The 24,538-nt window shown below is 41.8% G+C and overlaps 1 protein-coding gene across 3 annotated transcripts in view; it reads right to left on the bottom strand.

Moving 5' to 3' along the window:
• Window positions 1–24,538, bottom strand: part of LOC132404727 (gamma-aminobutyric acid receptor subunit beta-1-like) — a 289,132-nt gene that overhangs the window by 213,078 nt on the left and 51,516 nt on the right. The window lies entirely within an intron of this gene.

Raw genomic sequence — 24,538 nt, 5'->3', positions numbered from 1 at the left:
TTTAGAGATTTAGGAGAATTGATATGTCACTGAAGACTGTGGAAAATTTATAATTTCTACAGATTTATGAAGGAAAGCTTCTTCACCTCTACCTCAGTATTTTGTTCTCTTTTTGCACTATTTAATTATTTTATATAATTGTAATTTATTGTATTTTTTAGGTATTACACTGCACTTCTGCTGCAAAACAACAAATTTCATGACATATGTTAGTGATATATACTGTACTGTAAATGCCTGATTCTGATTCTGATGGGTGTTAGGTGATCCAATTTCTATGCTATAATGTGATTCAGATATAAAAAAGACCAGATGCAAGGTACACATTTGAATGTCATACATTCCAAGAAATATGGGATCAATTGAGACAAATATACCAGCAAAAATATCCAGCTGAAAAACCGAGCACCTTTAAAGGAACAATTCCGTGGTTATAATCACTTCACTGATTTGCATCTGGTCTCATTGGACCTGTTTTCAGACAGAGTGAGGAAACATCAACAAATACTGTATGTTCATTGTATTTTTTTACAGTACAGGTGTAGTCTTAAGCACAAACTATTCAATCTATATACATAAAGAGCTCACCCTAGTAGAAATTATTTAAGGGAATGGCTTCCCTCCAATTTTCCCTTTTTCTTTAAATGCAATGGATATTCATAAAACATTATCAATTACAATCTTAGATTTATCATTTTATGATGTCAGAAGTTATTTCAAACTTCTGCCTGCATTTAGCAATTGAAAGATTTCAGTTCTACATTGCGAAGCAAAGTGAATTTCAATTCAAATTTGACATTGAAAGTAACAGTAAGGATGTGAAACTAATAAAAATGCTCAAAGATAATTCTTTATAGAGAAGCTAACTTATGTGATCTGTGAAAGCACTGAACTTGTTTTGTACAACTCATTGTCACTATTTTTTTCGCTTGCTAAAGCTTTTCAGTCATCAATGCCTATGTCTCCACATGCCTTCAATTCTCAACTACCCCATAACCTGATTTCGGTAAATGGAATTCTGTAGGCATTTATAATTAATTCTTTAAAGATACAAGATTTCCTTAAAATTCTCCATTGAAACTCATTCAGTCCAGAGATCTGGTCTCATTCAAACTGTTTTTGTTAGAAGCTACATTTTCCAAACTCCAAGAAAAAATTAGCAGCGACATGGTTATCAAAGCGTTAACTAAAAGTACAACCAGTGATTTATATTCAACAGATAATACTAAAAAAAAGTATGACATTAAGTTTCTTGTAATGCTCCCCTTTTTCAGCTCCTACGCAATGAAATTGCATCACAATAGAGCCTTCACTACTGTCTTTGTCTCAAGATAATATGAAGACCAGTGTGAAATAACTGGGAATGTGTAAAATACAAAATAAAATGATCTTCATTACAGAAAAATTCTGTCAATCTGACATGCTCAATACTTTGCTGAGGCTGGACTGTTGGATATTATTCCAATTCATACTCTAATTCACCTGAAATTCATTTTTATTACACGTTACACAGTAGTATAATTTTACAGTAAGTTAAAAAAAGACGCACAAGGACTAGGACTTCTGTATGTTAAAGGGAGAGCAGGAATCAACCACTGGGTTTCCGAACAATCAGATGGTGGATGTTTGGAGTTTCACTTTAGCTGGCTGGATAGTCAGTAATTGTAATTTCATCAATTGTATATAGATTATGCTGCTGACTCCAGTTTATGTTAATAAAATATAGTATACAAACTTAAGGTGGAAACTTAATATAGATTTTAATAAAGAACAAGTGCATTGGAAAAAGTACACAGAGATGGAAAGTCAAAGTTCAGGCACAGAAAAAACTCATGACTTACCTGCCTAAGCTATTCCAACAGCATGTATTAACTAAACGTACAGTATAATCCCCATTGTCTAGAGCAGGGGTCGGCACCCCGCGGCTCCGGAGCCGCATGCGCTCTTTCATCTCTGTGCTGCGGCTCCTCGTGGTTTGTTAGTTTTTGAAATGTAATTCGAAATTTGAAGATTATGGTGATCTTGTACAATCTAAATAAAATGTTGTGGCGACCCCATTTCCTAGCACATCCGAACCGGCTCACAATTAGCCACCGATCATGCTAAGGGAGATAGCCTACAGGGGTTTGTGAGTACGTGTCTTTTGGAGCATCCACGCCCACGGGGGGGCGGGTTGAGGGAGGCTTTAAAGCAAGGCTATTTAGTTTGAATAAAGTTATCTTTGACTGCAGTGTCGTTATTTTAGCGCTGCATGTAGCACACCGCTACAACGTGTTTTTTATCGCTATTAATATACGTCACCACTGCCAATGCCTGACACCCGCCAGTGCGCGATTTCTTTTAATTTTTCGATCCAAGGTCGGCTAACTATGGAGTAACCTTCAACCCAACGTCTTTTTTTCGGAGTTCAAAATGTTTTTGTTGCATGCAGAAATGTAATTTCGTTTTCTCTGCAGGAGTTCATCAATTTCATAAATGCAACACATTATAGTTTGTTTATACATAGCATAAAGGCAAAAAAAAACATTGTATGCAGTGTTATTTCATTTTAAATGTCAAACGGGTTTTGCGGCTCCCAGTGTTTTCTTTTCTGTGGGAAATGGGTCCATATGGCTCTTTCAGTGGTAAAGGTTGCTGACCCCTGGTCTCGAGGATAAGGGAAACCACATGGAACCCCATCACATGCAACTTTTGCTCCATAATACACTCCATCCTGACAGGAAATATATCTTCATTCCTCTAATACACTGGTTTTAAATTCTCTCCTGTAAGAATACTTGAGTCAAATGGGCAGGAGATTGCCACTTTCTCCAGGTCAAATTAGGATAAACAATAAATGTTGCTCTCATCACTTAAATAAACAAGCTAAACTGAAAGACAAACTAAGAAAGTTGATATATAGTGAATAAAGGTAGGCTACAGGAGAGGGAAAATATGCGAACGGATACTGTACATCATGGAGGTGCAAAGAGGAATTGCTGGGTTGCTGCTCGGAATGGAATGTCTCTGTTATGAGGGGGACAAAATCGGCTGCAGGCTAATTTTCTCAGAACAGTGGGGCTGAGAGGGGATCTGCGCAAGGTATATAAAATTAATAGGGGCAAAGATAGGGTGGATAGTGAGCAACTTTCCTCCAGAACAGTGATGCCTAAAATCACGCGCAACCAGAGTCTGAATGAAAAAAGTAATGGAGGCAGGTCATTTCACAACATTTTAAAAGCACCTAGATTTGTAAATGAATTGTTTTGGCATAGAAGTCTATGGACAAGGGTTGGTAAATATCATACCTATAGTAGTTAGGTACTTAGACCTGGTGTGCTGAAGGGCCTGTTCTGTGCTGTAATGCTCTATGACTATAAATAAGTTGCCAAGATACCAAGCAAAGACAGTGCAAGTGGTTAGGGCATCTGCAGCTTCAGATCTTCACGCTCAGAACAAAGATAGTGAAGGAACTGTCAATAAAGTCACAAATGTGCTCCCTTTGTGATTTCAATAATCTAAAGAGTGAGCATGTATTAGTTCAATGATCAATAAAGCAACAAGCAACCATAGCAAAATATGTGAATGTCAAAGCCAAGGTTCTCAGAGGCCTGCTCACAAAAGCTACTCTCCCATTTTGTATTTTCCACTGGGCATTGTATACCCTGAATAAGATGCAGAGGAACAGAAGGACATTTGTCATAATAAAAACATCAATATATTGTGTTTGAACCCACAAGCTGACCCGCTGTTGCCTGCAGCAAAATCTCAAACTTGCCACCTGTTTTGCCATATTAAGCTGTCCTGAGTATGTCAAATTACTTCAGTGTGTGACTGGAAATCAAAGACACTGCACAGCTGGGATGAGAACAACACCTGTAGTTTTCAGCTGTACAAAAGCCTTTCAACTTGAATGAAGAAATATCAGGATTCTCACGCACACAAGAAAGTCTGCAGATGCTGGAAATGTCAAGCAACACACATAGAGTGCTGAAGGAACTCAGCAGGTTAGACAGCATCTATGGAAAAGAGTAAACAGTTGATGTTTCTGGCCGAGACCCTTCACCAGGACTGAGAAGAAAGGGAGAAGATGCTGGAATGAAAGGGTGGGGTGAGGAGAAAGAGGCTAGCTGGAAGGTGATAGGTGAAAGCAGGTGGGTTGGGAAGTTTAAAGTCTAGGGAAGAAAGAATCTGATAGGAGAGGAGAGTGGACCTGAGGAGAAAGGGAAGGAGGAAGGGATCCAGAGGGGATGTAGTAGGCAAGTGAGAGGAAGTAAAAGGGCAGAGTGGGGAAAAAAGAAAGAGGGTGGGGAGACCAAATTGGTATTCTGGCCATCAGGTTGGGGGCTACCCATCTTGGCACAAGAGGCAATTTACGACGGGCCTCACCAATGTAGGGGAGACCGCATCAGGAGCACTGGATACAATAGAGACAACCCCAGCAGGTTCATGAGTGAAACGTTGCTTCACCTGGAGGGACTGTCTGGGGCCCTGAATGGAGGTGATGGAGGAGGTGAATGGACAAATGTAGCTCTTAGGCTGTTTGCAGGGTTAAGTGCCAGGAGAGAGCTTAGTCAGGAGGGACGAATGAACAAGGGAATTGCACAGAAAGCAGCGGGGTGTGGGTGGGATTGCTAATTTGTGTTTAGTGGGAGGATCGTTTGGAGATGGTGAAAGTTGCAAAGAATAAGGTGTTGGATGCGAATCATAATAGGGTGGTAGGTGAGGACAGGAAGGACTCTCTCCCTATTAAGATGGTGGGCACAGATGTACAGGAAGTGGAAGAGATGCAGGTGAGGGCAGCGTCAATAGTAGAGGAAGGGAAACCTCATTCTTTAAAGAAGGAAGACATCTCTGATGTCCTGGAATGGAAAGCCATGTCCTGGAAATAGATGTGGCAGAGGTGAAAAAACTGAGAAAAGGAACCAGCATTTTTACAGGAGATAAGGCAGAAAGAGGTAGAGTCGAGATAACGGTGGGAATCAGTAGGTTTATAAAAAATGTTCGTTTGACAGTTTGTCCCCAGAGATGGAGACAGAAAACTCGAGAACGGGGACGGAGGTGTCAGAGATGGAACAAGAGTAATTAAGGGAAGGGTGGAAATTAGAGGAAAATTTGATAAAATTGACAAGCTCAGCATGGATGCATGAAGCAGCACCAATACAGTCAATAATGTAGCAGAGGAAAAGATGGGGAGTACAACCGAGGAAGGCCTCGAACATGGACTGTTCTACATGTCCGACAAAGAGCCAGGCACAGTTGGTGCTCACGTGAGTGTCTGTGGCTACACATTGAGTTTGGAGAAAGTGGAAGGAGCCGAAGGAAGGAAATTGTTCAGGGTGAGGACCAGTCAGACAGAGGTGGGTAGTGATAGAGATTTGTTGGTTCGTTGGTCAAGAAAGAAGTGGAGGGCTTTGAGGCCTTGCTGGTGGGGGATGGAAGTGTATAGGGTTGAATATTGATGGTGAAGGTGAGGCAATCAGGGTCAGGGAATTAAAAGTTATTGAGGGCATGAGAAATGTCACAGATGTAGGTGGAAAGGGACTAAACCAAGGGGAGGATAGAATGGAATTGAGATATGAAGGCATGGGTTTAATAGGGAAGAAGCAGGCAGATACAATAGGCCTGGCCAAACAGTCCGGTTTGTGGTTTTTGTGTAGGAGGTAGAAGTGCGTAGTTCAAGGTAAGGGAACTTTGAGCTTGGTGGCAGTGGCTGTAAGTTCTCCAGAGCTGAGGAGATTAGTGAGATGTCGCCTGGCCTCTGCAAGGTTGTGGTCAGTCTGCCACACTACAACAGCACACCTTTTATCTGTGGGCTTGATGGTAAGGTTGGGATTGATGCAGGGAAAGTAGAGGGCAGTGCGTTCAGAGGGGATAAGTTTGGAGTAGGAGAGAGGAGTGCTGAAGTCAAGACGGTTGATGTCTCATCAGCAGTTTGAGATGAAATGATCTAGAGCAGACCGAGGAACAGGGTGGGGTGTTCAAGAAGTGGAGGAGGGTTCTTCAGCATAGGCAGTGGAATCCTTCTCAAAGCAGTGGGCTTGGAGATGGATCTGAAGGAAGAAAAGCTCGATGTAATCCAGGCGCGAAACTCACTGAGGTCCGGCGAAGGGGGGACAAACCTTCAAGTTAAAAAAAATTAATATTTTCATATATTTTCTGTTTCCCAACCCATTAATTAATTCCCAAGACACAGCTTTCCTTTGCAGGACATCAGAGATGTCCTCCTTCTTTAAATAACGTGGTTTCCTTTGCTCCACTATTGAAGCTGCCATCACCCGCCCCTCCTCCATTCCTGAACACCCACACTCACATCTTCCCACCGCCTTAATAGTGATAGAATTCCTCCACCCCACCAGCCTCCGCATTCAACACATTATCCTCCACAACTTCCGCCATCTCCAAGGGATCCTGCCACTAAATACATCTTTACCTCCCCCCATCTCCGCTTTCTGCAGCAATCACTCCCTCTGCAATTCCCTTGTCCACTTATCCCTCCCGACAAAGCACCCTCCAGGCACTTAACCCGCAAGCATTATAAGTGCTACACCTGCTCTTCCCTCACCTCCACTCAGGGCCCCAGACATTCCTTCCAGGCGAGGCAACACTTCACCTACCAATCGACGGGGTCATCTCTTTTGTGTCCAGTGCGGCCTCCTCTACACTGGAGAGACCTGTGCAAACTGGGGGACCGCTTGGTCCTACGTCTCAGGACTATCTGCTATACGTGGGACTTCCCAGTGACCAAACAGTTTCATTCCCATTCCCATTCCCATTCTGACATGTCAGCCCAGGGCCTTCTCTTCTGTTGCAATGAGCTCAGTTTGGAGAAGCAGCACCTTATATTCTGTCTGGGTAGCCTCCAACCTGATTGCATGAACATCAATTTTTCCCTCCACTAAACAAATTTCTCCTCCCCTCTTCCGCTATTCCCCATTCTAATTTTTACCTTGTCTCACCAGCTAGTTACTTCCTGCTGGATCCCTCCTCCATCCTCTCCTCCTTGCCTTTCTCCTTTGGTTCTCTCTCCTCTGCTATCAGATCTCTTTTCTCCAGCCCTGTACCTTACCCATCCACCTGGCTTTTCCATCACTTTCCAGCTGGCCTCCCTCCCCTTCCCCCCTTCCCCCCTTCCCCCTTCCTTCTCAGTCCTGAAGAAGGGTCTTGACCCAAATCATCAACTATCTATTCATTTCCATAGATACTGCCTGAGCTGCTTAGCTCTCCAGCATTTTCTGTTCACTGCTTTGGATTTCCAGCATCTGCAGATTTTCTCGTATTTATAATCCTTGGTCTCTAAATAATTTTTGTAAACTGGTCCTAGTTCTTCTTGGGAGAGATGTTGCCTATGGGTAAATTATAGTGGACTTCATGGCAAACCATAAGGTGTAGAAACTTTGTGGCTCCTGTAAAGTGGGAGTTGGCAGGTTGACTGTAAATCACATTTTGAGCAGTGGGGTCTTTGAAAACTTTTTGTGACAGTGCTTCTATCAGCACTGATGTTTTGGAACTAGGTGGATAGAATAAAAGGAGTAGATTAGGTCGTGATCAGTCCGGAAGTCGTTACTACCTGTAAAGGCATCAGAGATGAGAACACCTTTGCAGTCCCTCTCATTAACAGTAATGCAATTTAATATTGATGCCAGTGATTTAAACGGGAATGTTGCCAATGGCATCTTTTCCTGATTAAAACTGTTTCTAAGGAAATTGCACAAAGATTATTTAACTCTTCTTGGGCTTCAAGCCAGGTACAGGTTTCAATTATAACCGACATTTTGATGACAAACTTTGTCGTCTTCTTCGGGGATGAACCTGGAATCAGCAGGACATTATCCCCAAAGAAGTTGGCAGAGTTTGTTATCGAGACGCCAGTTATAATCAATACCTCTACCCATCTTGAAGCGTGAGAAGAGTTTATTTGTTATATACGCCAGAAAAACACTAGATCCTTTTTCATCATTTAACAATGTTTAACCTGTTTCTTTTTCCACAGATGTTTGCTGGCCCTGGGAATTGTTCCCAGCAGTTTCTGCTTTTATTTCATATTTCAAGCTGGTTGCTATAGACCAAGCAGTTTAATGTTATTGATATAAATGACAATGGAGTCAATAAAAAGAAGTGACAGTGACGTTTATATTATTGCACCACAAGCATGTATAGAAGCATGCATTGTTGCTGCCTTTGTGCTGACAGAAACTAATAAGTATTCTGTACTTTGTAACATGATGTTCTATTTCATCTATTCATTTGATTGAAATGAAGCATCAGTTCCCTTTCGAAGTTGTTTCTATTCCAGGACATACAGTACATTTGTTCCAGTAGATAATATATTTTGAATTTAATTGGCGTGTTGAAATTTGTTTGTTAACTCTGAGCTGCCTTTGTGACCTGTTTGCTTGCAAGCACAAGTTAACCAACATAGTTTTCATAAAACCTGTGATCATTGACAGGCAATGGAAATATACCAATAACGGAAACATGGAGCCAGATGAGCACAGGAGAATATTTCACTGTATTGATGGATGTGAATACTTTCGAATCAGAATCAGGTTTAATATTTCTGCCATATGCATGAATTTGGTACATGTTACTTTGTAGCAGCGGTACATTGCAATGCATGATAACTTATTAAAAAGCTATGAAATACATAAGTATATATTAAAAACTTGATTAAATAAATAGTGCCAAAAGAGAAGCAAAACAAAGTGAGGTGGTGCTCTTGGGCTTATTGTCCATTCAGAAATCTGATGGCAGAGGGGAAGAAGCTGTCCTCAAACCATTGGCTCCTCTACCTCCTCCTTAATGGTAGCAATGAGAAGAGTGCTTGTCCTGGGTAAAGGGTCCATAATGAAGGATGTCGCCTTTTTGAGGCATCACCTTTTGAAGATACCCTTGATGCTAGGGAATACCCACAATGGAGGTGACTGAGTTTGCAACTTGCTGCATCTTTTTCCAATCCTGTGACCTCCATACCAGATGGAGATGCAACCTCTTTGAGGATGCTCTGCATGGAATATCTGTAGAAATTTGCAAGTCTTTGGTGACATACCAAGTCTCTTCAAACTCCGAATGAAATATTGCTGCTGTCACACCTTCTTAGTAACTGCATCAATATGTTGGGTCCAGGACAGATCTTCAGAGATGTTGACACCCAGGAACTTGAACCTGCTCTGTTGATCCCTCAATGAGGACTGGTGTGTGTGTGTTCCTTCAACTTCCCCTTCCTGAAGTCCATAATCAGCTCCTTGGTCTTACTGACATTGAGAGCAAAGCTTCAATTAAAAATTTAGGCCAATGCAAGAGAGGAAAATGCAGGTACCTTCTCACAGCTAGAAGGTATTTATGTTAAAGATGATATTTATTTGTCATTCTGAATCAAAGCCAATTATAATCTAGAGAAACAGTTTTCATTTGATTTCATATAAGCACATTTTTTGTAACTGGAATTATTTGAACTGTACTAGTATTCAAAAGCCTTGTAGCAAAATTTTCAAGTTAGCTTTTGATTATTGTGCAATTTTACATTAGAGTTGAGTTGCATTTTGTTACTATGTCCTGTCCATGTTTTTTTCCCTCTCTACATCTACCTTATCCAATTCACAGCCTGCAGAATCCTACTCCATGGGAATATATGCAGTAAATACCACTGGTGCCAAATCTGATCTGGTATGACATCAGATGAAAACTCATACGTTTATGCTGCATCAAGTTATCTAAGCATATTGTGTAGTCATATTGGTGACTGATAATTTAATGAAGAGTCCTGGCCTGAAATGTCCATAAATGCTTGCCTGACTGTTGAGTTCTTCCAGCATTTTGTGTGTATTGGTGACTAACAGTAGTTGAAATTCTCTGCTCCAGCTTTCAAAGAATGAATCGTCCCCCGCTACGTCCACCAGCCTATTCTAAGGATGATCCTTTATCCACCAGCTATTTAATTCTCCCACCCATTTATAAGAATAAGCTTCTCACTGAAACATGCACAACAATCAGAATTAATGTACGCAGACCCTATGGCCAATCACATGAATGCTCAATCAATCCCATGCTGACTGGGGGCTTTATGACTGTGACCATGCACCGGAACAGAAAGGTTGAACACCACCCACAGTGGTTAAGCTTCTAATGTTGGCAAGCTGCAGGACCTTGTTAACTATTTTTTTCTGTCTCTTTAAGACTAAAAATATCAGTTGTTTACATAGGATCAGCCTTCGGCACAATGGGAAATTCTAAGTTGGAATGAACTCCTTCATCCAAATCTACTAATAGACTTAATAGAACTGCCATGACATGATTAAGCTAATTTATTCCAAATAAGCTAGAGGTGCCTATATGGTTTATAAAACAGCTCACTAGCCCCTCGGGTACATTTTTGTGCATTAATCACTCCTTTGTCTGTTTTATTAATTTTAGATCCAGGTTAAAGGCTGGTTCTCAGAACACTGCACACATGCTGTACTGTATCCAATATGGTATCTCTTTCTCATCCCCCTCCATCTGCCCATCATTCACACCATCCCCTCACTGGTTCCCCTCTCCCCCTCCTTCCCTATATTCCATGATCCACCTTCCTGTCCAATCAGATTCTATTGCTGTTGCCCCTTTATCACCTCCACCATTCACCTCAGAACTTCTACTGCAATTCCCACTCCTTCCCCTCCCCAACCCTCTTCACGGGGTTCCACCTATCACCTTCCAGTTCTTGCTCCACCCCTTCCTCACATCTTTTTAAACTGCATTCCTCCCTTGGCTTTTCAGTGCAGATGAAAGGTCTCAACCCGATTTTCAATCTGACCACCTGATAACTGGTGAGCTGCAATTGAGTTGCTTGTTTGATGCACACAGAACATTAAAGAGCAGCCAGAGACATACCAATGTAATTCATATGTTTAATGATTAGTGGTGGGGAAGGGATGGGTGGGGGGGGGGGGCATGGGATCTATGTTCTGTTTAGCCTCTCTCTTTACCAGCCCTTGCTCTGGTCCAACGTACCAATTTCACTGTCTACTTTCACAACATCTTATTTATTTTGCGTATAAAGCAACTGCAAATGGAGATGTACTGAGAGGAATATAAAAAAGGACAGGATAATACAAATACATCTCTGATACTGGTAAAGTTAATATGTTGGTGTTTCCCCCTTTTTTTTGCAATTCTGAAAGTATTATTTTAAAGGATTACAAAATTGAAGGGAAAAGGAAAAAAAATACAAAAGATGAATCACAGGAAATTTTTTTTTAAGGAAGTCAGGCACAGAAACAATCAATACTATTGGTGTGATTACATTATTCTGGGTTAGAACGTCACCTGCAATTGTGTGGTCTCCAACACATAACTTAGATTTATGTTCAAATTGTATTCCATCTGACTCTGAAAATATACACATGAATTTATATTCTCCACATAAAACCTTTCCATACTAATCCTTCATCTATCATCAGTCGACAAATAGCTCCATGAATAACATTAACATCCATCTGATGTTTTCGTGATGGTCACATTTTAGTTTGAACTGAAGTAGTCAAGTTATTGCAAGCATAACACCAGGCCTGGGACTTGCATTTCACTGTAAGGACAATGAGTTCCCAAAATTGCACTGCGCTGTTGTCACATAATGATATGTAGTGTCCACTACATATTTAAATCACTAACACAAACTGGCAGTCATTTAGAACCTCTAAACATTTCTCCATCCCAAAACAATTCACACGCTTCCAAGAAAAGAAAATACTCTTTATCTCCATCTTAAATAGTTGACCCCTCTTTTGTGAATATTTCCAATTTGCCCCCAGGAGAAATAAACCAGTATTTTTCTACATTGCCTATTGCACCCACACCTTCAAAATTGAAGGACTACCAACAAATGTAAAATAAAGAAACAATTACAATTAATTTTTTGGGGTATTTGTTAATATAATAACTACTCCACTGTTGTCTCAGGAAAACACATAATTGTGGCAGTCAAAATGCTGATGAAGATTTGTGGATGAAATGGAGACTGTTATTGCACCAGATGGTTCAGAGGAGGAAGATTTTTCTCAATTGCGTCATCAAACACTCTATCTGGTAGAGAACGGGCGTAAGTGCAAAGTAAATTCAAAAAGAATGGGAGGGAGCCATGAATAGGAATCAACAGGAAGAACATTTGATGGCTCTGGGCCTGTATCCACCAGAATTCAGAAGACTGAGGCATGACCTCATTGAAACCTATCAAATGGTGAAAGGTCTTGATAAAGTGGATGTGAAAAGGATGTTTCCTGTGGTGGGAAAGTCTAAGACTAGAGGACACAGCCTCAAAATATAGGGATGTCCTTTAAGAACGGAGGTGAGGAGGAATTACTTTAGCCAGAAAGTGGTGAATCTGTGGAATTCTTTGCCACAGGCAGCTGTGGAGGTTGTCTTTATGTATATTTAAGGCAGAGGTTGAGAGATTTTTGATTGGTCAGGGCATGAAGGGATACAAGGAAAAGGCAGGAGAGTGGGGCTGAGAGGAAAATTGGATCAGCCATGAAGAACTGGCAGAACAGAGTCAATGGGCCAAATGGCCTAATTCTGCTCCTATACCTTATGGTCTTACATTGGGATAACAAGGAGAGTCAGGTAATCCAACTGAAACTCGCTTTCTAGTCCGTGCCTTAACGTAGACCCAAACATGGAGAAGTTCAGAAAGGTAGCCAGATTTTTCCAAGCATACAGTGGAATAATTGTTGATTCAATGATATCAGGTCTGATATATTAGCCATAATTTAAATAACCTTAAAGCAGTTAACAATTAATACCCTATCCCCTTAAGTACTTCTATTCTACTGCCTCTAGGCCATGGTAACAACATGGATGTTCCACTGATCTAATAATCCAGGAGCTTGGAATATTAGTCCTATGGTAACTGGAGAAATTTAAATATAGTCAATTAAATAACCTGAAATATAAAGCTTCTGATGATAATGATGACCATAGAAATCCACTCACTTATCTTACAGTCAGTATACAAATTTAGCGTAGTGCTATCACTGGGGTCAAAGTACAATAGGAGGATGCTGCATGTCATTGTATATACCACAATAAAAAATGGACAATAACCCAATTTACTCATGGCACCGGCCTCCTGAACATTGAAGACTGCAATATTCACTATGCTAAAATTTTCAGTGTAAGTATATGTTATTGCTTTTAGCAGGCACTGTTTGTAACTATGGTTCAAGCATACAGTCTTGTTCAATAGTATTTGTCAGTCTCCTTAACCGTGCAACATGCAGAGCAGTCAAAATGCATTAACACAATCGTACCTATTCCAGGCAGTACAGTCTGTCCGAACCATGAAAGGAAATGATTGTCAAATGATTATTAGTAGAAACCACTTTTTCCATCTAAAAAACATTTGTGCTACTGGGGTGATCAACTACAACTGACTTTTTTCCTCTCAAACCTGCTGTGAATTTTGATCACTGACTGAGGTATTGGGAATAATGTCACACAGGCACGCAGGCCTTTAAGATGAGCGAGCACTGGAATATCATTTAATGTTTCAATGAGCAAATGCATCAATCATTTTTGGCGTATCAGATTGAATCCAAAAAGGGAAGTTTTCATGATATTACTTCACACTAAATGAAGAATTTTACAAACTATTTCAAAATTAAGTTAAAATGACAATTCCACTTGGTGTCTACTTGTCACAATGGCAGTGACTTTTGGCAGTCTAACTGATAACCTTCAAGAAAAAGCACAAAACGTGAATGGACACAACTGGATATGTTGTATGAATATGACATTCTGGTGGTCAGTCAAGATCAGGAAGGGCTTGTTTCTTCCCATCGGCCAATGTCTCTATTCCTCCAAGGCCCATTTAATGATGAGTAGATCCCTGTCTCCTACTCCCAAACAGTATGTTGAGTTGAACTTATGCATGAAGAAGCCACAAGGGTTGTCTTCCAACCTGGTCCTCGCTGGGAGAGGAAGGCCTTGACACCCGTGTCAGATGCATCACCTTTACCACAAAAAGTCTGGAGGGGTTGGGCTGGCAGAGAATGGGAGTGGTGGTGAAGAGTCTCTTGAGGCCCCTTAAAGCATTGTCCATGGCAACACACCAAGTTATCCAGGGTGAAGCTGTCTTGATGTGATGAGAGGAGCAGCAAATTGGCTGCATTTTCTGACTAAACAGCAGCAGAGGTTGTAGACTTCTACCAAGAAATGCTGTAGCCATTTGAGGAAGCATGATTAGGCCATTCAACAATGCTGAACACTTTCACTGGGTCATGGCTATGCCTTGGGGTGAAAAGACACAATCCTGGAAGGAAATGACTGGGGCATAGAACTGGCATTTTCCTAACTTGAGGTACAGCTGGTTTTCAAGGAGATGCTGAAGTACTGAATGAATGTGACAGTTGTGGTCTTGGGTGTCCTTGGAGAAGCTGGGGATGTCACTGAGGAAAATGAACACATACAATTGCTGAAGAATTTGCTTTAGAATGTGCTATCCATCTAGGGAAAAGGGTAGTGCTTTTTAATAGTGATACTGCTGAGTCCACATTAGTCTATGCAAGGATGAAGACCCCCATCTTTCATATTGACAAAGAAGAATCCTGCACTGGCTGGGGACTGGGATGGTTGAGTGAAGCTGTGCTGTAGCACTTCAGCAATGCAGTCATTAATGCCTTTGGTCTCAGGAGGGGAGAGCGAGAACATTTGACCTCAGGGAGGGGTGGTGCTCATGAGGAAGTCGATTGTGCAGTCATGTGGTCTATGAGGCAGCAGGTGCCGGCCCTCTTTTTACTGAATGTGGTGGTATTGCTGTGGGAATTCAGGGAGGTCAGGGGTTTCCTCTGTCCCCACAGATTTACAGCATGCAGTCAACTGAGGTTGCAGACAGGTGATCCAGCAGGTGGGTCCCCAACTCAGCGGTAAACCAGATGACGAGGCAAGATGGAGGTGGTGAGTGGAGAGCCAGGGGTAGACGGTGTTGAGAGGAGTGTTGGATGAGTTGATAATGAGCAATTGGATGGACTTGGGATGTTCTCCAAAGGTCCTGTGCTCTGACCATCTCAGACTCCGAGGGTTGTTCGTCAATGGCTATGATGCAGAGGGCGAGGGCTAGGACCAGCAGGGAGTTCAGTGCACACACAGTGTCTAGACCAGAACGTTGCCTACTGTGCTGGAATCCACCAGAGCCTCCTGTGCATTTAACACCATCAGCGTGTGGAGGACAACAGAGAGTGGGTCGGGCTATGGTGCCGAAACAAGCGGCTGGGCAGAACTTACCAGATACAAGGCTCTTCGTTTCTACCTGGTGGTGCCAGACGCAGTGGGCATCTGATGCTTGGCTGATTAGCTGCTGTTCAAGTTGTTCCTCCACCAATGCTCATGCTCTTGGGGGGTTAAGGAAGCTTAAGTCGCATGGGTTCTGAAGGCGCTACTGATGAGGTTCCTGCAGCCTGAAATGGTTCTAGGAATGGAATTGGGGCCCTGGCTTGTCAATACGGAGGGCTAGAGTGATGAGGCTTTTGAGGAGGGTAGGTATCTCCCGGGTAGACAGCTCATCTGTCAAGTGCTTCGAGAGGCCATGGTGTTATTGGGCCAGGACTGCTTCAGTACCCTCGCGGCACTCCACCATAAGGGTCCTGAATTCAGCACCAAGCATAAGCCTCGATGCAGGTGAAGTATCTGTTCCGCTGCCTCACGTTCGCTTCCTGGATGGCCAAAAACCCAGCACCTCTAAGTGTTGAAATCCTCATATTGGTTCCAAATGGTGGTCTTATTGCCCCAGTTAGTGGTGGCTCAGATTAGAGCTTGTCCAGTCAAGAGAGGTGAGAAAGGGGATCTTGGCATGGTCCATAGAATGCAGAGATGGCTGGAGATCCAAGTAGAAGATGCACTGGGACAAGAAGTTGCAGCATCAGGTCGGGGATCTGACGATGCATCCGGGCTCCGGGGGAGGAGGTTGACTGGAACAGGGTTCCTGTCTTGAGGCAGAGAGTTGGAAGAGAGCGGCCAGCTGATGCTCAATGGTCTCCGGCTGCTTCTGAATCGTCATGGTGATGAATGACTTCCTTAAGTGAGCATTTGCTGCTGTGTCAGTCATGGGTTCACCCATCCTGTCATGAAATGTTGAGGAGGCTTGACTCAAAAGCAGATCAATGGAGAAGATTCAGCAATGAATGGTAACTTTAATAATAGACTGCATGAATAAGAAGCCACAGAACGAGAGAGAACAGATACTAAGCACCGCAGGCAATAAGGTAACTGAAGGCTAGAAGCAACTGGCTAATGCTGGATAATTCAATGGGTGAACAAAGATTGTGGATGAGAGCTGGATTTCATTAGGATGATATGTTGGAATTGAGTGGCATGTGACTACTGTTAGCTACATGGAGACTGAGAGGTGCCTGTGCAGCCCTGACAGCCTTTTGTTTTTTTTTCTCTATGAAATTGTAATGATTTGCTAATGATACATCTAATTTCACATGAACCAAGACTTAATCTAATGTTTTCTAGGCAAATGAGGTCTTTATGCAGAAGCAATATCATCTAATAGTTTTAATAAGGTCTCAACCAAAGTTGTTACTTCTAAATGTAATCTTAAATCTGCGAATACTGGTTTACTAGAGACAAGTGTACAAGAACTGGTGACGTGACCTTTTGCTGTTAGGCACCAAAAATGTGGATACTCTACCAACTGAGGTACGCCAGGCTAGTACCATAGAACATTTCAAAACACTTCTGAAAACCTGCTTTTTACTTCAGTCTAATTATAGGATTACTTAATGCCTGTTGATGCTGATTACATTTATATAATTTGGTATATTCAATTACATTTTATTCTATATAACATCTTCTCCTAATGATTTCTAATTTTGTCTTGTATTTTATGACTATATTGATTTATCTTTATAATCTATGTAAAGCACTTTGAGGCTGTATCTTAACATATGAAAGATACTATATAAATATTTTTATTATCATTATGATTGTCATTTGATTAGTATATACTATGATTCCATATATTTTTCAGCATGTATTTTTAACTTCCAAATGTAGCACTTCCTCTTGGTCATGCTTGCTGTATGTGCAGCACCGGCTCCTTCCACAGGAGGCAAGTTTATCAGCGAGTGCCATTCAATTTACTCTCATAATGTTCTTGCCATCGTATGTAACACATGAAATGTGGGTACATGGCTTGCAAATGTGCTAGTTCTATGTAAATGCATTTTGTCTTCATTGACAGTGATGGTTAGGAAATGAGCTGCCGTGATCGAGTCGCTTTCAGGTTCTGAGTGCAGATGGTGAAATAAACCATTTGAAACTGTAAGCACCACTTACTTTGATCACTCATGTGAGGTCAACAGGTTTCATGTGCCTGTATCGATGGTTTCCCTGGGAGCACAGTGGCTCTTCATGCACCACACAACAGCACAACCATTTTGCAATCCAGATCTTTCACTGACTAATATTCCTGTCTTCCATTTATTTAGACTGAAGCAGAGGATAGGACAGAATGGGAGATTGGAGGGAGGAGAGTATAGGAATTTTGAGGGGTGGGGCATGAACTCAAAGCTGCAAGCAGAATGTTACTGCATTATGGATAAATAGTATATCAATGCACTTAATTAAACAAAATCCATGGCGTATTTCTGAACATTGGTTTTGCACTTAATGTGTAACTGTTAGAATATAAGCTGCCCCCCTTCACAATACAATGCAATCAAAGCTTCTTGTCCTGACCACTTGCCCTGAATTCCCAGCTTGTACACACTGGATGCAGTGTAGAAAATATGGTCATCTTATGTTAAACTCCTCAAGGATTATGGTTCATGCATTATCAGCAATCACTGATCGGGGTTCCTCCGGGTGCTCAGGTTTCCTCTCACATTCCAAATTTAGTGAGCTGTAGGCATGCTATGTTGGTGCCCAATGCACGGTGACATTTACGGGTTGCCCAGCAAAATTCTTGCTGATTTGAGTTGATGAAAATGATGCATGTCACTCTATTTTTTTAAATGTTTCTATGGTTAGCAAATAAAGCTAACCTTTCATCTTCAATCTTTAATATTTGCTGGCTGCACACATTAACCCATCTAACATAAAATAACAAGAAATCTTCAAATGATTATATTGGCAACTATTAACACCAAAATAATTTCAGATTTACTGTCTTCAGGGGTATACAGCTGCTGTAGATCTGTAAATTGTTTGCAATGCACTGTCAGAAACTACAGCCATGTCAATACTTTTCACAGCTTAATTAACATATTCCATTAGGGATAGTCAGGGTACAGTAAGAGGCAGGGAACTGAAATGTGATAACGTGGTCTGTACTGCACAAACAGTCTAGGCACCAAGGGATTGAATAGTACAGCAAACCAACACAAATAATGTTGGTGATGCTGCATCAAGGCAAACTTAACACCTTTTTCTTATTAATAAAGGAAATATTACAAAGGGGTAAGTATATTTTCTCTGTGTGCAAACTTCTTCATATAACTCAATCTTGTATTAAATGTTATGTTGCATGTGGAGACTTCACAGTCCCCATCATATTCAATAAGTTTACAATAGGAAAAAGCAATACTATGTTTGAGTGCCTTGATGTGTCATAAGTCAGGCAGCTCCTAACTGCATTTGAGTGCACTAAAATAATAATGTAAGAGAGAGTAATGTATCATGTCTGACATTGCTTCATCAATCAAAGACATATTACTTTTCATGACAAGTCAAAATTACAAAAATGCAGATAAATACTGCCACCAGTACACCACAAAATGCCTTTTCATGAGAGAAAAATCAATTGGGTTTTCTATAAATTGGTTATTACAGATGGTTCTGTTTAGCCTTGGTAATAACTCACTGTGGTGTGCTCTCATGGGCAGCAGATTGCAGAAGATTATTGTCAATGTGAATGCCACCTGGGTTTGAGGATAATGTGGAGGAGAGAAGACAATGCCAAAACGGAATTTTATTTGTACATTTAATTATCTAGGATATGTTAAGCGTATTACATCCACTTCAATACTGTATCTAAACACTCCCTATGTACATTCCAGTGTTAAAATGTTCATACTGGCCTTCTTCCCTGTGACACCCATTGATGACAGGAACAGGAGAAGGCTATTCAGCCCCTTGAATTTGTTTTAATTTTCCAGTCAGATGATGACTAATTCGCATCTCAACATCATTCAGCTCGCTCTGCCATTGTCCCTGTGGCTTATCAAGCTTAGTTTCTCTCCTTCCCAGAGAATCTTCATCCTGAATCTTTTACTTGAATTCTCTTCCCACCGATCAGGCTGACATTCTCAGCATTTCCAACATTTCTGCTTCCATCTCACTTACTTTACACCCTTATGTCATGGTTAGTTCACAAAGAGTATTAATCATAGCCCTGAAAAGCTCAACTGAACCTCAGCTATAATTGTTCTGCAGACTTCCTCTTGTCGACCTTTTGTCACATCTGAACAGTTGAACTTCATTTGTCCTGGATTTGAGATAAGAAATTCTGTTTGATTAACCTATCAACAATGATTTTAAAGAGAATCTATCTGCTTTCTAGTATAATCAACTAACTGTCCGGTGTGGGGCCTTCCCTTCTATATTACTGGTAACCAAATAATGTGATAATCGCCAATTATGAGAAGCCCTTGAATTCCCAATCCTATTGATACACCTCATCTTTTGAACAATGAATAGCAAAGTTCAACATTTATTATGGGCAATATAATAAATAAAACAAGGGCAATAGAAAGAATCCCAGAATAAGGAAGATGGAAGAAGCAAGGAACAATACGGGAGAGGGAATGAAAGAATGTAGGCAGACGGGTGGTATTTCACATTAAATGTAGACACAATAGAGCCAATTTTCACATAGTCATGTCACAAAACAACAATAAGTTAATAATCAGAATGTTTTATTTATAATCATCATCATTCATCATAATGTGCCATGTTCAATGTCATGGGTGATCATGGCCTTCTATTTGTTTTTAACCTGTCTTTCCATTTGTTGTTCTTAGTTTTTACTCTATCAATGACCATGATTGTTCTTGGCAAATTTTTCTACAGAAGTGGTTTGCCATTGCCTTCTTCTGGGCAGTGTCTCTACAAGACGGCTGACCCCAGCCATTATCAACACTCTTCTGAAATTATCTGCCTGGTGTCTGTGGTCGCATAACCAGGACTTGTGATATTCACCAGCTGCTCATACGACCATCCACCTGCTCCCATGGCTTGACATGACGCTGATCAGGGTGGGGAGGGTTGTATAAGCAGGTGCCCAAGGGTGACCTGCAAGCTAATGGAGGGAAGAAGCACCTTACACCTCCTTTGGTAAGGCAAATTTCCACCCCACTACTCAGGGGTTTATAAGAATGTTGGTTAAAATGGTTAAAACATTTTGGCCCAAGAACACTTGGAGAACTGTTCTACTAATCATGGCAGTGGGATCCAATATTATAAATCAGGAGGCATGTAAGTCTTCTTTTTAAATATTAGAGTTTGCAGTAGTGTAATTACAGGTGTGATGTATGATCTTTGAGTGTCAAGCCTATCTTTGGTGTAAGTGAGCTTTTCAAATACACAAGAGAGTCTGTAGAAGCTGGAAATACAGTGCAACAAACACCAAATGCTGGAGGAACTCAGCAGGTCCGGCAGTGATATGGAGAGGAATGAAGAGTTGACATTTTGGGCCAAGACCCTTCATCGGAGTTTCATGATGTCTTAATGAAGGGCCTCGGCCCAAAATATTGACTATTTATTCCTCTTCATAGATGTTTCCTGACCTGCTGAGTTCCTCCAGCATTTTGTGCTTGTTGCTGAGTGAGCTTTGTAGGCAGTTAACATTTAACAGGAGTACATAGGTTGCCCTCTTTGCTAGATGTTCAAAATATCACTCCAAACATAGCGAATATGATCAGTGCTTCAAGAGTCAATGTGTCCAACTTCCATAATTTAACATAAAAGCAAATATTCTGCAACAGACACGGTACATCACCCTACACAGTCAGACATGATGAAGACTTGTTTTTCTATTACATAATATCAGACTTTAATAATGTAACACTTGTGTTGACTATAAATCATTATCTCAGTGACAAATGTTCAACACACTAAAGCTTGGTTTTTATAATGAATAGTGGACAAACATGCAATACAGTTAGTGTACAAAACATTGTCTACATGGCAGCTACTGCTTTCAAAATATCCATTTATGGTAGCAATAACATTAATGGACTGACAGAGGTCTAAACTCCATGGCAACTAAAACTGCATGTTTACTGCAGAGGTTCTGTTCTACTATTTTTGATCACTTCTGCGGTCTGATGGAATCACATGTGCAACTCTCTCCATGACAACATCTTGTCACTTTGCTGCACTGCTTTAGTTATACAGTCATTTTCAAACCTGAGAAACCTCATTGCAGATAACCTTTTAAAATAAAGAGGTAACAATAATCTATTTTAATTTCTTATCATTTATTCACCATTTGGCACATACATTCAACAATAAACCATTAATTGACAAAGAACTGATGTAAAATAATTGAATCTTTCGTCGGACAATTGTTTGTAGCTGGACAGATGACATACAGCAGGAAAATCTGTGGTGCACTTGAATATTAGGTCTTCAGGCATAAAATGATTGTGCTGATCGCTTAAGGGGGCCGTGTGGGGGGAGGGGATGGGAAGATCTTTTTGCATTTAAGAAATGTAGAAAAAAGTGTAGCTTGGTGTCAAGCCAAATTTAGCGGGAGGACTTCTTTTTAATGTTCTTATTCTCCATTTTCTATCCAGGAGCCAACAAAATTGAGGGACTCTGCATTAAATTGAGAAAGCAGAGAGCAGCATTGGGTAGAAAGATAATGGAGGTCCTGAGTCAAAAATATTGTGGCTCACATAAAAGAGAATCTTAATCTGCATGTCTTGTGGGAAATGGCAATGGTCTATGGCTGTTGAATCAGAATTGCTGGAGTGGGAAGCTTATCAGAGCAGTGATTTCAGCATGTAGCTGCGATCTCAAGTTTAGGTTCAAATTCAGTCTACTGTTATTCATCTGTGCGCACGTATACTCCCAAATGAATCAACGTTGCTCTAGAGTCTAGACCAAGGTGCACAACACAGTATATAAAACTCACGCAACACATGAACTAATATTGCCACAAATAATAAAGTGCCTATACAATACAAGTTAAAAAGTAGACAGTATAATGCTAATGGCACTTCTTCCATGATGAGACCTGGATGGTGGCAGGGAGTTAAGTATTCTCACGGTCTGGGGGACGAAGCTGTTTACCATCCAAACGGTTTGTGTCCTAATGCTATGGTATCGCCTGCCTGATGGCTGGGGTAAAAGAGGTTGCTGGTCAGTTGGGAGGGATCACTGGCACTGCTTAGGGCCCTGCATATGCAGTGCTCCTGATAACATCTTGAAAGGGTGGAAGAAAGACTCAATGATCTTCTCAGTAGTCCTTGCAATTCTTTGTAAGGACGTGGTCAGATGTCTTAAAATTCCCATACCAGATGGTGATGCAGCTGGTCAGGGTACTCTCAATGGAGATCCAGTAAAAAAAATTGGTTAAAATAGGGAGGGGCAGGAGGTGGGGGGAAGGCACAATCATCTCAACTTCCTCAGGAAGTGGAGATGCTGCCAGGAGACCAGGTGCCGCCAGGAGGTCAGAAACCTGGTGCTCCTAATTCTCTTCACGGAGGAACTGGGTAGCCTGCACCTTCCTAAAGTCCACAATAAACTCTTTGGTCTTGTCCATGCTAAGACTCAATTTGTTGTACCAGCTGCTCTGCCTCCTCACTACGCTGTCTTGTTGTCATTGTAGATGAGGACAGCCACTGCTGTGTCATCTGCAAACCTGGCGATTCTGTTTGAACTGGATCTAGTATTAGCACCACAAACAGTAGTGAGCTGACCATGTAGCCCTGGGGATTGCCAGTGATGTTCATGATGTTTCAGTCAATATGAACTGACTAAGGTCTTTCTGTCAAGAAGTCCAGGATCCAGTTACAGAGAGAGGTGTTGAGATCCAATGAGGATAACTTACCCACCAGCTTCTGAGGGATGATCGTATTAAGCACCAAGCTGAAGTCACTAAAAAGCATGAGGCAGCATTTTCCAGGTGGGACAGGATGGAATGGAGTGCAGAGGGTATGGCATCACCAGTGGACCAATGTAAGCAGTAGGTGAACTGGAAAGGGACCAATGTAGCGGGAAGATGGGATTTAATGGAATCCATAACCAGCTGCTCAAAGCACTTCCTTGTTGTCAAGGTCAGTATCGTTGTATGGTAGTCCTTGAGGCAGGTTACTGTCATTGTCCTGGGCACTAGGATAAAAATGGCCACTTTGAAGCATGAGGGAACAGTGAGATGTTGAAGATGTCTGTTAGAACCCAATAACTGGGCTGACCAGATATGTGATCAGGCCCTGCAGCTTTATGTGGGTTGACCACAGCTGGGCCCTTCCTCACATCGGCTGGAGCCAGACAGAATGTCTGCTCCCGAGGGGAATGTGGGGCCATCCTTGCTGGCAATTCATTCCGTGCATCAAACAGGGCATAATAGACATTCAGCTTATTTGGAAGAGAGACGCACTGTCATTGATGTGCAGTGGGCTTGTAGTCCATCCCATTTTGAAAGCCCTGCTTCATGCACCTTATGTTTCTGGTGTCACAGAAATGGCTGTATATTCCTTGCAGATAATCCCATTTTACCTTCCTGATAGCCTGGGAAAGTGCAGCTCTTGCTGACCTGTGAGTCTTCTTATCCCCTGATCTGAAGGCAGCATCCCAGTCTCTCAGCCATGCTCGGAACAGCAGAGGTTTGACTGAGGCATGACTGTCAGTGAGTTAGACTGGCGGGAAGACAGCTTTATAGAGCGGGCCTCAGAGTAGAGGGAGTCAGAGTAGGACGGCTTTGGCTCAATGGGGTTTTGGTGATAACGGGTCAAGGCGAGGTAAGTTACCTGTGAGGAATAGAAACAGGAAGTATGTCTGCGAGGCTGGTGTTCTGTATTGGGTCAGATGCGGGATGTCCGGGAGACTCCCAGCCTCCTGGACAGCCACATCTGCACCAGGTGTGTCGAGCTGCAGCTTCTTAGGGACTGGGTTAGGGAACTGGAGATGCAGCTCAATGACCTTTGTCTGGTCAGGGAAAGTGAGGGGCTGATAGACAGGAGCTATGGGCAAGTAGTCACACTGGGGTCTCGGAAGACAGATAAGTGGGTAACAGTCAGGAGAGGGAAGGGCAGGAGTCAGATACTAGAGAGTAACCCTGTGGCTGTTCCCCTTAAGAATAGGTACTCCTGTTTGATTACTGTTGGAGGGAGATGACCTACCTGGGGGAAGCAACAGTGGCTACGCCTCTGGCACAGAGTCTGGCTCTGTGGCTCACAGGGGTAGGGAAAGGAAGAGGATGGCAGCAGTGATAGGGGACTATCTATAGTCAGGGGGTCAGACAGGCGATTCTGTGGATTCAGGAAAGAAGCATTAATGGTTGTTTGCCTCCCAGGTGCTAGGGTCCAGGATGTTTCTGATTGCACCTAAGATATCCTGAAGTGGGAAGGTGAAC

The sequence above is a fragment of the Hypanus sabinus genome, chromosome 14, assembly GCF_030144855.1.
Source record: "Hypanus sabinus isolate sHypSab1 chromosome 14, sHypSab1.hap1, whole genome shotgun sequence".
NCBI classification, from domain to species: domain Eukaryota; kingdom Metazoa; phylum Chordata; class Chondrichthyes; order Myliobatiformes; family Dasyatidae; genus Hypanus; species Hypanus sabinus.
This window is presented reverse-complemented; position numbering and strand designations above follow the sequence as displayed.